At 24.0% G+C, this 14,496-nt stretch overlaps 1 protein-coding gene across 1 annotated transcript in view; it reads right to left on the bottom strand.

The window, feature by feature from the left end:
- LOC114123640 (FMRFamide receptor) overlaps positions 1–14,496 on the bottom strand; it is a 111,428-nt gene that overhangs the window by 73,777 nt on the left and 23,155 nt on the right. The window contains exon 2 of the mRNA XM_050201179.1: positions 11,046–11,116. The gene's annotated coding sequence lies outside the window, so the exon portion shown is untranslated. The remainder of the gene's footprint in view (positions 1–11,045; positions 11,117–14,496) is intronic.

The following is a 14,496-nucleotide window of genomic DNA, read 5'->3' as shown; positions in this document are numbered from 1 at the left end:
ATATCTGAGATTGGTCATTATGATTCTTAGCCGTTTTAATTTAGTTTGTGTAGAAATCGTTATATTATATAGAACACTTGTTTAACCATATATTTCAATGCTAAATTAAAATATTTTCATTCCATTATTTTTATCGATCCATCTGATGATGATACGATTATTTAAATATTGAAAATGGATTTAATAATTAATATGGGTACTTTGTATCCTACAAACATTTTTTTCCATTTATTTCTTTATCTGAAGAAGAGTTGGTAATTAACAGTTAAAAAAATAAAAATATAAACAAAATGTTTACATTTTTAAAGTCAAAATATTTATATGACTATAATGTTACTTTTTATGTCATAATTTATTTAAATTTCGTTCATAGGATCTGAAGAAAACAAGACGAGGAATACAAACTTTTTTTTCTAAAATCCATAATACGTAGTTAGACTAAAAAGTACTTTAAAATGAAAATAGGGGTTTTCAGCATGAATCGGTTTATTCCCAATGTTCTTAAAAAGACGTTTCACCCGTATTTGTTTTCACGTAGTGTAACGTAGAAAATTTACGTTCAGTAGTTCTCATTTTTATTATAGCTTTGTTAATTTTAATATTAGAGTAAATTTACTTTTTATTTAACTTAAAGGTAACAACATATTATTCAATATATCTGTTGTTTGTTATAAATGGTGTTCCGATATTTTAATTTTGAAGTGAGTTGTAAGCGTGTACAATATTACAATTAATTTAAAAATAGTCATAACTCATTCCAAAATTTAAATATAAAAAGAAAAAATACATCCAACAAACCACAGAATATGCTGCTACTTTTAAGTTTGGTAATAAATTAATACACTCTAGTATTCAAGCTAACGTAACTAAATGAACACTGCTGTACGAAATTTTGCTATGTTACGCCCTTGCAAAACGGAGACAACATATGTGGGCGAGACCTAAAGACGAAGTCTCTATACCCGCATTTGTTATCATCGTCTTACGTTTCGTTAGTTTTCGTTTAAATATTACAGTGAATATCAAACTTAAAGGCTCATATATATTATATAATAACTTGATAGCAAACTCTGTTATCTTTGAAGTTGGCTGTTATTTGAAGGTAGATAAAAAACGATAGTATGCTTTACCAATATATACGGTGTAATATATTATATTTATGATAATAGACATCGATATATAGCTATAATAATCGATAAAACTTATATCGTTTAAAAATTATTGATTTCTTTTCACTACTATTTCTGCACCTCATTGGCATATGCCTTATTTTGGCAAACAATATTTCTTAAGAAAGTATACTCAGTTTACTATCTATTATCTAAGTTATTATATTTATTTATGTTTAAAGGTTACAACCTTTGGTTAATAGATTTAAATGTTTGATAGAAGTTACAATTAAATCTCATTACTAAAATTAAAACTAACATAACTAAGTATGAGTTATTTTATGTTGGAAAGAGATTTTGTATGTTATGCACTGGTAAGAGTACAAGACAGATGCTACAAATGTAATTCCAAACAAATATCTACATTTTTTATTTTAAACATCGTACCTACTGTTTACTGTTTACTGTACATACAGTAACTTATAATTTGTAATAACTGCCACAAAGATGATCATAAAAAGAGTTTAGCGAGTAGTAATTTTCATTTGCAATCACAAAAAATAAACACACGAAAATAATTTTTAATCTTTCAAACGGTACTTAATTCCCATGAAAAAGTATAACAATCATTACTATTATAATAACTTTTCGCATCACATGCATCATTGTGTCCGGTACCACCCTTTGCTTGGACATTGCAGTTAGCAAGCAATTTGTTTACAAACATTGTTTCAATAAAATATATTTAATCCACGTGGAAACAGCCGGGTTTGAAAATAATTTATTTTGTATTCCTCTCTCTCACATGCACAAACACATGTCGTATTATTATATTTTCTCTCAGTGTTATGTGTAAAATAATTCAACCAAAATTACATTATTGTTCAGAGTTAATCAATTATTAATCAAGATTGATATGCACTCCGATGATAAGTATATATATATATATATATATTAAGTTTTTATTCTGAAAATAGCACGTTATTTATCAGTTAACAATAATATATATAGGAAATAACTATCACTAAAATTCTTCTATTTCACATACGATACATTTTTCAATACGCACTCACACGTAGAGTACAATTAAATAGAACACCTTTCCAATTAATTTATAATAATATAATAGTATTATTATTTGATATTTTATAGGTTTTTAAAAGTTATGTTTTACTTAAAACGCATAAGGTATTTTTTTTTCCTTAGGTGAATTTGAAAAAAATACTTATTTCTATTCTATTTCTTTTTTTATTTTAAGCATTATTTTTAAATTTTAAATACTATATAACATTTGATACCTGTTTAATAGTTCATGTTATTATTTATAAAATTATTTTTCTTAAATTCAATTTAAATAAATAAAATTATATACATCTGGTTAGAGAAATTCAATTAAAATGTTAAATTATGTTTACTTGAATCTTTTTAGTACTCTATAAATAACTAATAATTCATGTCTCTGCAAATTAAGTCTGAATTATATATATATAATCTTTATAATTGACTAAGTTTATCGAATAAAATGAATATCGTATAACTCCATTATAATATTTAATTTTTTTAAGATTATAAGTAACTGAGTAAATATTAAAACAAGAAGTTGTGTTCTTAAAAGATTTATTCATGAACAAAATGGTATAGTATCTAAGTACATTTAATAAAATTTCAATTTGAGTAAATTTGTACCTTGTAATTTAATATTATTTACCTTTAAACTTATAAATTGAGTTATCGAAAACCAGGAAAGTAGCTTTTCTAAATCATACATCGTCAGTCGTCACAGTAATGGATCTGGTAAATTCGAGTTCAACGATAAATTATTGGATACAAAAAACTAAACAGAGCAGAGGCCAGAGACTGCTGTTTATCGGTCTGTATTTTTAACTATATCTTATTAAAATATATTTATCTATCCACTAGTGATTTATTCTTCTATAAGTAGTATGGTAGCTTTAACTAATTGTTGCGAAACTCATTGCATTTTATATAATAGATTTATTATTATAATACTCTATTATTTTTCTTAATGTATAAAACTATTAGAGTTGTAATTGATGTTCTGTAGAACGGTATAAACAAATTAGTAAGTATTTTAGTTTACATTACGATAGTACAAATATTAAGCATGTGACAATTGTATTTAAATTAAAGTATATTATTATCCTAAATGTGTCCTATTTGAATAACCAATAGTATAACACTATTTTGAAATTCCAATGTTATATTTTAAACATTAATATATATTCGATCTTAACACACCTTAAATATTTTCCTCTAGGTAAAATATAAAGTTTTATATGTCTATATAAATGTATATATCAAGTAGTAGTAATGCAATTTATTATCTTATAAATGATACCAAGCAGTTTTTAGTTATCATAACTTCTATAACTATAATAATTTTACTTAACCTACTAGTTCTTAACGATACTTATAATAATTTAGCTACTAAATAGATGGTACATCGTCTGTCATTTTTTGTTATATTATAACTTTTAAGTAGGAAATCATACTTTAAATACAAAATTAACAAAAAATAAATAATTCACTGTCATAATTTATTATAAAGAATATAAACTATTCTCGAGTGAAAAACGTTTAGTTTTAGAATTATTTTAATACAAATAATATTAATTAAAATAAAATAAATAAACAAATAATTAGCAATAGGTACTTATATTACAATTTAAAATAAAAATATAAAACTAATCCCTTCGCTCGACAACATTTTATTTTAATTATCTGTTTAAAAAAATAATTATAATAATTTAATGTTCTATAATATAGTTAAAAATGCATTTTATAAAGTATAAATCCAGTACGCATATTCTCTATGTTACGCGTGTACAGAAATAACACATGCGGCTATGATGATTTCTTAAATAGTATAAGATAATAAATAAACATTAATATTTCTAACCTTTTATCAACAAATTGAAATAAATATTAAATATTAAAACATAAAAAAATAGTATACATGTATATATATATTTATTTAGAACTATTAGTAAAAACTATGATAGTTTGACAATTAAACTATTGAAATTACATAATTAAAGTATATTAAAATATTTAGCATACAATAAAATAGGTAGGAATAATAATTTACATTTATATAATCATACCAAATGAAGCCAATTAAGGTAGAAACAGAAAATTAATTGATATATTATTAGATATAATAATCTTAATGGACATAATAATTTAAGTAATGTGATAACAAACATAGATGGTTGAACTATGGAGAAAAGCGTTTTTGCAGTACATCAGTGAGGAAAGATATTAATGGCCCAATTACAGAATTTAAGTTGGTGATAAATTGAGATAATACTGTTGTGACGATTTCTATTGTAGGATTAATATTAGCGGCCGCTTTGGCGTATGATCTTGCTTGGGGCTTGACTTGAGCGTCCGGTATTACGGTTGGAGGAGCCTTTGGAGGAGCCATTGGGGAAGTCTTGAGTTTATTTTTAATTATCTTTTTGTAAGTTGGGCAACCTTTATAGTTTGCGGTATGCTCACCTGAACATAAAGCACATCTGGCTGAAGAGTCCTTTGATTTATTGCATAATAATTCCGAGAGTTGTTCTTCCCTACATTTAATACAACGTGGAAAGTAGTGGTAAAACCTCCGGGTATGCCCCTTTGTCTGACATGTGTGGCACTAGGGTGGTCCTTTAGGTGGGTATGGTTTTTCGACTACTATTTTGGTATTGAGAAGAAATTCAATTTTGTAAATATCCAAGTTTTTTGTATTCATCTTGATATCGACGAAAAAGAGTGGCAGGGATGTTTTGTCGGAAAAACGTTTGATGTTGTGAAAGTTAGTGACGTGGAGTCCCAATTTAGAAAGACCGGCAATGGTGTCTTCATGAGAAGTGATTGAGTGAAGATTGCGAATAACTACGCGTAACGGGTGAATAGCTTTAGCCTGATAGGTATGAAAATTGGCATCAGTGCTCATTAGGGGTTGTAAAAGCAGATTATAATGTTCGCGAGACTGCGTACGGACAATTAGATGAGAGTGAGTAGATTTGCAAATGAAATCGAAAGGTTTAAAAATAGTCAACAAACTAGAGGTGAAGATGGAGGTATCACTTACATATTTTATATACACAGGCGGTGCTTTCAGATTTTGACCATTTCTGGAAGATGAATTAATATCGACGTTGTCGTGCTGGGCAAGAGCAGAGTACCAATTTGGACTGCAGAAAAATTTTTTCCTCTATTTTTGGTGACAGAAAAGAAGAAGAAAGGTTACGTTTGTTATATTTTTTGGAACAGTTACTGTTAGATTGTAGTGGCATAATTACCATCGTAATATGGACTATAGGCAAAACCGTATAAATAACTATGAACTGATAAGGGAAAAACGAGCATACTACTATCGGAAAACCGTGAGCACTTGATGGAATTCGGAACCGAACTGATAATATATATTTATATTAATACATTTTTTTTTTTACTTACTTTTACATTCATGAAATGGCTTAATATTTTTTCTCTGTACTTAGAATTTATTCTCGAACAACTGTAGATATTTTTTTTTTATTCATAGCTAGTATTAACAATTTAAATGATTGATAATTGGAATCTTATGACAGAGTATAAAATGGATGGTTTTAAATCTATTGGCTAAATTATAAATAAATACACCATTATTATTACCTATAATAGCTGCCATCATTGAAGCCCATCATTTAATTGAACATTTTGAACAATATTATATTCTATAGAACAGATTTCAGAACTAATTCATTATTATAAGAGTTGAAGTGCATGAAAATTCTTGTACTTAGAATGTATAAAAAAAATAATAATTAAAATTATATATACATATTCAATATTCATATATTTTAATTTGAAAAAAAAATAATAGCGTATTATTTCGAACTTTCTACCCACCTTCATTGTAAGATTTAAATAGGTATGCAATTGATTTTAATTTAGCAGTTCATAAATAATTTATTTTCTCTCTTTTTCAATATGTTTAACTAAAATTTAATTTTGGATTCTGAGCGTAAAGATAAATGTTTGATTTATATAAGAATTTTCTTAATTTTTTAATTTATCTATTTGAGGATGGTTTCTGTTAGAAAGTAAGAACTCCGCTCTTGCTGTTATTTTTAGAGGACAAAATTGAAAATTTACAAATTACAAATAACCTTAAAAACTTAAAATATTCAATAAAATATAAACTATATTTTTAAATTATTTTAGTTGTTTAGGTGTTTCAAAAAAATAACAGTTGAATATAAGTTTGTAAGTTAAAATTTTAGGAAATAAAAAAATATCTAAGTACACAATAGTAATTTATTTTATAAATATTCAAAATTCTAATTTTTAAGAAAACCATTTTGAAATTTTCAATATTAAAAGCCAAGGTTTATAATTAAATTGAAGCTTCCTCTTAAGTTATTCTTATAGAAACCTAAAATTTTAATGTACATTTTTTTTTTAAATATAAACATTTAAATTTTTAACTTGGTGATATTGAATATTAAAATGGAAAATATAATGATATTAAATTTTTTATTTGGTTATCTCAACAATAATATTTTTAAAAACTTGAAATTTTTTGTTAGTACCTATATTATAATATTATTATTTTCTATACACAATTTAATTTTCTAAAACATTTAGAATCTTTCCAAATTATTACTAATTTTCTTTTACTTATTACCTTATTTTTATTTAGTTTTATTTAGTTTATACTACTAACTTATTCGTGTTCGTTGTACATAACTGTTGGTATTAATTCAATTGTTTATTCAATAAAATATGCTATAAAAAAATATATATTATAATAATTAATTGTAATTTAATAAATATTTAATATATAAATAATATAATTTCTGTACAAAAACTAATTCAACTTACTATCTTATTAATTATAAAATACTTTCTTAAAATAACAACCTAAATATAGTATGAATTATTCATATAGTATATAGTTTGACAAGTTGTCTCCATCCAGAATTTTTTTTTTGTATGTGATGATTTATCATTGATTTTAAAATTTAATACATTCACTAAAGTGCTTCCTGGATGATGATGTATGTACACCCGCAACTACTGTGTATTAGAGATGTTTCTTATATTTTTCCATTTTATAAAATATTTACATGATGTAATTTTATTGTATCATATCTCAAATAATCTAATTATCTAATTACTTTTTTTTTCGTGAATGAATATTTTTATTGTATTTATGTTTATAAATTCAGTTATGTTAAATCAAAAATAAGTGTAATTTTTATATAAAAATAAACAATATTAATCATAACTACCAAAATACTAGGTAATGTTTAACATAGTATGGTTCGTTAGATTACACGTGCATTGTGTAAATAAATAAAAAAAAATACATGAATTATGATTAAACATATTTGGAATATTTTTATTTACATACGCAGACATTTCAACAAAAAAAAAAAAAAAATAATAAAATCATTTTAATAATTTAATATATAAATACATACTATTGCACGACGTTAATAATAGCATGCGGACAAACTTCAATCAAATAAACATTGGATTATTGATGATAATAATAAAAAAAAAAATACTATTTAATACTACAACCGAATTATGTAAACTATTTAAAGGTACTTCAAATAAAATATAGTGAATTTAAAACCAATTTATAATGCAGTTTAACAATGCATACATCTGATTGGCAGAATATTATGTATGTACCTAAATTATGTGTATTTTGATCAAGAAATATTTATTTTATAAATTATTAGTGGTAATAAAACTTCAACTTTTGTTACTATAAAATAATATGACTTAGCTAAAAATAAAGTTTGTTCCGCATAAGTGTATTCGATGAGTTAAAAAAGATAATTTATAATCTAATTTATACATTTTTTTTTTTTAGTGAAATCTAGTAAAATCTACATAGATATTAGTTTTTTAATATCTCTGAAAATAAAGCATTTGCAAATATAAATTTCAAATATTGTTAGTAAATAATTTTCCTTTTTCGTTATTTTATTTATTATTATTATTTTTTTAATAATTTTATTTAAGAAAATGATATAATATATGGGCTTAAATTTTCAGCAACCGTTTTTCAAATATATAATGGGAATACAAAAAAAAAATAAATAATTATAATATCAAGTTTATATTTCTAAAATTGTACTTACCAATGTAAGTATATATTTTATATTTATATGACGAATATGGTTTTTTTTTCATGTGATTTTAAGTGTATTAATCTCTTTAAAAAAAAGTATTTTATTTTTATTTATAAAATATATCCAGCATTATATAAATTATAAAGTGACCAATGACCATGCCTATAATAGTCTATAGTATTATTCTTGAATGATGTACCATGCAATCATACATTTAAAGGTATTTATATTAAAATATTGATTTATAATTTATAATAATGATTTCGAACGAATATTTTTTATTGTTTTTATTGAAATTTATTTATTTTGGTTTCTAATAAATCTTTGAAAAAATAATTATTTTTTTGAATTTAACAAATTTTTATCGATACTTAATTTTAAAGTTTTAAAAAAATAAAAAAAAATACTGAGTGCGCATTGCCAAATCGTCTCGAATGTGTTAATTTATAATAAACACTTAGTAGGTACCTAGTGCTAAATTAATCACATGTTCAAAATGATATATGAATGTGTCACCATAGAAAATTAACGAGCCAATTACACTGAAATAATATATTCATTTGATTTTCAATTTCTTTTTTTCGGTTAAAATATTATATTTCAAACTTCTTAACTATTTGCATATGTCGTGGTATATCATAAACAAATTAACTATAATATAATACGCATTATATTGGTATTTTAATCATTATTTCTTAAATAGTAAATGCTATTTCTGATTTTTTTAAACATTTATTAAAATATTATTAATCATTTCAAAATGTAAATTATTATTTTATGTTAATAATATTCATAATTTGTATTTTTGACTATTTTACATATATACAATTTTGGAAAATTAAACAATAAAAGCAATTAACAATTGTATACATACATTTAAAATAAGACACATAGATAATTATTACGTAATTTTTTAGCAAATATTTTTTTTTTTTTTTTTTGATTGCCATTAAGAAATCTTAAGACAATTAATACTTACATTTTTTAATTTTTGGTTAAAGATATCGAAAAAATATAATTCCTGCATTGTATTTCCATAATTTGTAAATGCTATTATAAGCGTATATTAGTGATAATATACAATTTTAAGTATCATAAATGTTCTGATGCTTGTTAATTGTAAGGACATTAGATAAATAATATTACCAAAGATTCTTCGTATCATTTTTGTGTTATCATTGCCATCTTTTCAAGTACATAATATATTATGAGAAGTTTTATAGAAGTAGAAACTACAAACACATTTACATTACATTAAACGAGTGTGGATAGTAATAACCAAGGTGCATTATAATTGATTAATATTAACGGGTATAATCATAAAAGAGGTAAAATGTATTCCCTTAATTTTGAGAACGGCTTTTATGAATAGTGTACAGCTAAACTAAAAAATGGTTTTTGAGATAAAAACCACCAATATACAGTATTACGGTGTTGTTATTCCGCATAATTACAAGTTCAATGGTATTTTGTCGAAAGTGCTTTGATTATTATTTACGATAAAATAAATGTTGACTGTTTGAGTGAGCTAATTTTTCTAAACAATTTTGATGTATTATTATGAAAAATAATAGTAAATTTATTAATATAGATAATTAATATTGTGTTTCAACAATGTATTTAAATATTAATGAGCTTGGTAAAAAAAATTGACACTATACCGATACTCAGATAATCATATCTCATAAATCAAAACATATATTATTATTTATTGTAATATCTAACCTAACCTAACTAAAAGGTTTGCCAAGAATGTAGTATATCATATATCCATAATACATAATATGCACTATGTGTATATATTTAAATACCTAATCAAACTAATATAGACGATGTTATCTATATATTATGTATTTTACATATTTCAATAAACTATTATTGTAAATAAATCTTTTTCAAAGAAGTTCTTTTTAATAATGTAAATTTTTTTTTTCTATAATTTAATCACATTAGTAACACTGTTTTATATAAGTATATCTCTTAAATGCTGTTTCATAAAAATAGTACCTCGATAAACAAATTGTAACAAAAAAAAACATAGAATAATTAAAAAATTATAAAATTAAGTAAGATTCTTCTGTTAAAATATTCCACTAAAAATCAAAATTATTATTATTTTACAACCAATTTGAACTGCTATAATATTGTATGTCATTAACTTTTGTATTCAGCTAAAATATTGAAAAACTTATTAAAATTTATTTTAAATGTTTTTAATCAATACATTTTTGACTTATAATTAAAACCTTTTAGTGTGTCAGCCATAGAACGTTTTAAAATGACATAAATATTCAAATTCTATTCACATAAATTCACACTATTAGGTACCTATACAAATTACAAAGTCTTACTAAGTAAACATATAAAACCACTCTAATTCACTATCAATCAATACTGTAATACTTTTATAGATTATATACCAGTTCATCACGAAAGAAAATTATCAAGCTATATTCTTAATATTTAACTATAAATAACTATAAACTTTGCCATATTATACCTAAAGTAATTTCTATAGAACTTCCCTATTTATCGTGATATCATGTCTACCTGATATTTACTTAATTTTCTAATCTAGCATATTATAGTTTTTATAAAAATATCATGAATTATCTATTTTAATGAATTGGTAGACAAGATCAACTCATACATCAATGATTCTGCATTTCAATATTTATCAAAAAATTAGTCATAGTTTAGATTTAACGGTATGGAATTTTAAAAATTATGTTTAAGGTGCAATTATATGAAATTTACATAATATTCCATAAAAAATCAATAATACACTAACCTGTTATTAACAATTTGGTGAATTTGTATTCAACTTGTTAGAACTATTTATTCAGCATGATATTTGTGAAGCTAAAACAAAAAAAAAGTAATGATTGATTAACTTGATGACATATAATAAATAAACATTAATTATTAATGATATATATAACCGAATAGAATCAGATATTTAATCATTTAAACAACAAAATATGATAATAAAATTAACCACTTTATTATCTATTAATACGATTAATCTTGGGTTGTCTATTTTAAAACTCAATATTAAATATTCACTTAATGTATTTATTCAAAAGTCTTTATAATTTAATATTTGTAAAAATTTACTACTGTATTTCGACTCATAAAAATTAATAATGCATATTTGGAGATAATTTCCACGAGCAAAATCAGCTTATCACTTTTAGGTTAAATTATTTTTAATATTAAAAGCATTAGATTTTTGCTATAATCTACGATACTCATATCTTTTATACTGCTTATTATTATTAAAATATACCAATACTGTCTTACTGTCTCGTGGAGTGATCATTATTTATTTTATTGGAAAATACCGTTCAAACAGAAATTTAACTTATAAAGTATCTGAAAACATATAGTATAAAACATTAAGATTGTAATTTAATCACATTTTCATTTATTTTACTAAAAATATATTATTAGTTTATTTCAATGCAATCATTTAATAATTTGAAAGTAATATGTATAGTTGTAATTGAGTAGACGAGCAATACAGTTAGTTTTTAAGATATTTATAGATTGCCTTACTATTTTTGTATTATTTTCATACCTACCAAAAACCTCTGAACTAAAATAATTTTCGTAATCGGATACAATATAATATAATTGACCAATATTAAAAAAATAATATTAATGAACTAGAAAAGTCGTTTTTAACGAAAACGACCACGCTACATACGTAATAAATATAAAATTTAGCTATACAAATTAATCTTTTTTGTTTTAGCATTAAAAGAATCCTACTAAAAAATTATATTAAAATATACTTAAACTTACTGTAGATTTGTTAAGTGGTTTACTTGTGTTTATTTTTACATATTTAAAAATGGAAATGCTCAATGAAAACGAAGATGAAGTATATTATTATGAATAGTCGGATTTAAGGCAATGCCTTTGAGACAAATTCTTATTGGCGGAGAGGGAGTAGGGAGATAAGAAAAGATGACACTCAAGATTTTATTCTCCTTTGACATTTTTGACTAAACATATTTTACAGATCCCATTTACCGTCCATATATACATATTGCTACTACAATTCTACGCCTATAGTGAATACTAAAAACCTAAATCAAATTTTCATTTATTTAACAAAAGGGTGGATTGTGACAATTTGTTATTTACAACATTGACAATAAACATATAAGTCTTCATCAATATAATGCTCAAGTGTTATGTATATTTAACACTTTCTTCATGAAAAAATTGATCAATATTATTTAGAAATAATGTAATAATTTTATTATATACTTGTCCAGAGTTTTTTTCAAATTTTCAGAATCAAATTTATTTATTTTTTTAAAACAACCATTATACTTAATACATTCTATGCTTTTTGAATATTAAATGTTTTAGTATAGTATATCTTGTGCTCAATATAAATATTGAAAACAAAGATCAGAAAATTTTTTATACAGAATATAAAATTAAGTTATATTTAGTGTGATTAAAAAATGCCCTATTCCCACGATATTAAAAACACAGGTAACGCAGTCACGCAACCTTCTATTTGTAAATAACAATCGTATTCTTTATATTATTGAACAATGTATTTAATTTAAAAACATAAAAATGCACTTATAATATGTCAAAAAGGTCGGTTTCAGCTGTTTTAATTTAATGTATGTATAGGTTTAACAGTATAATCTTTCTACAATTATTACGTTGTAGTCAAGCGTTTTTAACAATAAAATAAAATTTTAAGTTATATTCTAGAAATGAATAATATTCAATAAGATAAATATAACAGTTTGCTTTTTTTAATCTTTTTAAACTGTAAATTATAGTTCGACTAATACGAAAACTAATAGGTTTTATCAGTTATCACACACATTTTCAATTCGATTCAAATTAAAATTAAGAAGAATTTTAATCTATTTTCAAACATTTTTGAAATTTTGATATAATAATGTAATAAAACTCATATTTCATAAATCAGATTATATATTTTATTAGTAATTTTAAATGAACATACGTCTTTTTTATCTGTCTTTTTAATTGTATAGTTTACTTATCATTGGTATAATTGGTACTTCTGGGGTGTAGAGAGTGTCCTCTCTAAAAATACACTAATTGATTTCGTAAGCAGACAACCACCATACATTCATAAATTATGACAGAATATTACAAATACAATTATAAACATGATTGATCTAACTACGTTTCTGCCATCTGACCGCTATCTAACTGTCATTGTGCAATTGCCTGTGGGAGTAAACGTCACTACTCAGTTTGTTGATAATTTGGATAGTTAGAAACAAATATGTGTACGTGCGCACGATAATTATTATTAACGTTTACGCTATGCAAGACGTGTACAACAAATAACAATATTGAGTCATGTAAACAAAATACGCATTTAGCTACCTATCATTATAATGGTACGAGAAAACTATTCGATGACGGCCGGTTATATAGGTGTACCCTTCCCCTTAATGAAATCTATGGAAACTTTTAAGGACAAACTCAATCTGAGAATAACGATATTTTATCGTCCGGAAACAGCTTTCAAAGTACTGTTGTATATCCTAATGTTTATTACAAACAATAAATCGGCACTCAATATTATTATCTATTGTAATTGAATAGCAAAAACATGTCAAACTATATATACATAACATACATCGTGTATTAATGTATCTACCTACACTGAAGCGTCCGGTAATTAACTTTCTGAAGGATTTATTGGTTATAAGGTTAAATTATTATATTGTTTTGTGCTATTATAATAATATCAAATGGCTTTTATTCCTAATTGATTTTTATCATCGAATAAACGTACAGACACGCACGTAATTCGACTACGACGTTTTAATTTTATCCTGCGGTTTAAACTGCTATTGAAAAATTGAAAACTTCAAAGTATTCGCGTACTCTAACAATATATATGTATATATTATATAACATAATGGATATTTTGAACGGCTTTCAATTCTCTAACGTTTATACTGGATAAAAAAAACTGTTTTTTCAATGCAAATTGGTTTTTATTCAGACACCTATTTGTATTGAACACACGGGGCGGGCTATCAAATCAAATGGATAAGAACTAATTGGCTTAGGGATTCTCGGCGTTGGCGGTGATGGGTAATGCGATGAGAAAATAAAAATTCCTCTGCTTCTTCACTTTCATGGTGGGCTTTGGAGCGGGGATGAAGACGACGATGTGACATAGATAACATTGAGTAGATTTTTTTTTTATTTATCCCGCTCGT

This window comes from Aphis gossypii, chromosome 2 (assembly GCF_020184175.1).
Source record: "Aphis gossypii isolate Hap1 chromosome 2, ASM2018417v2, whole genome shotgun sequence".
NCBI lineage: Eukaryota > Metazoa > Arthropoda > Insecta > Hemiptera > Aphididae > Aphis > Aphis gossypii.
The sequence above is the reverse complement of the archived record's forward strand: the minus strand, read 5'-3'. Positions and strand labels throughout refer to the sequence as shown.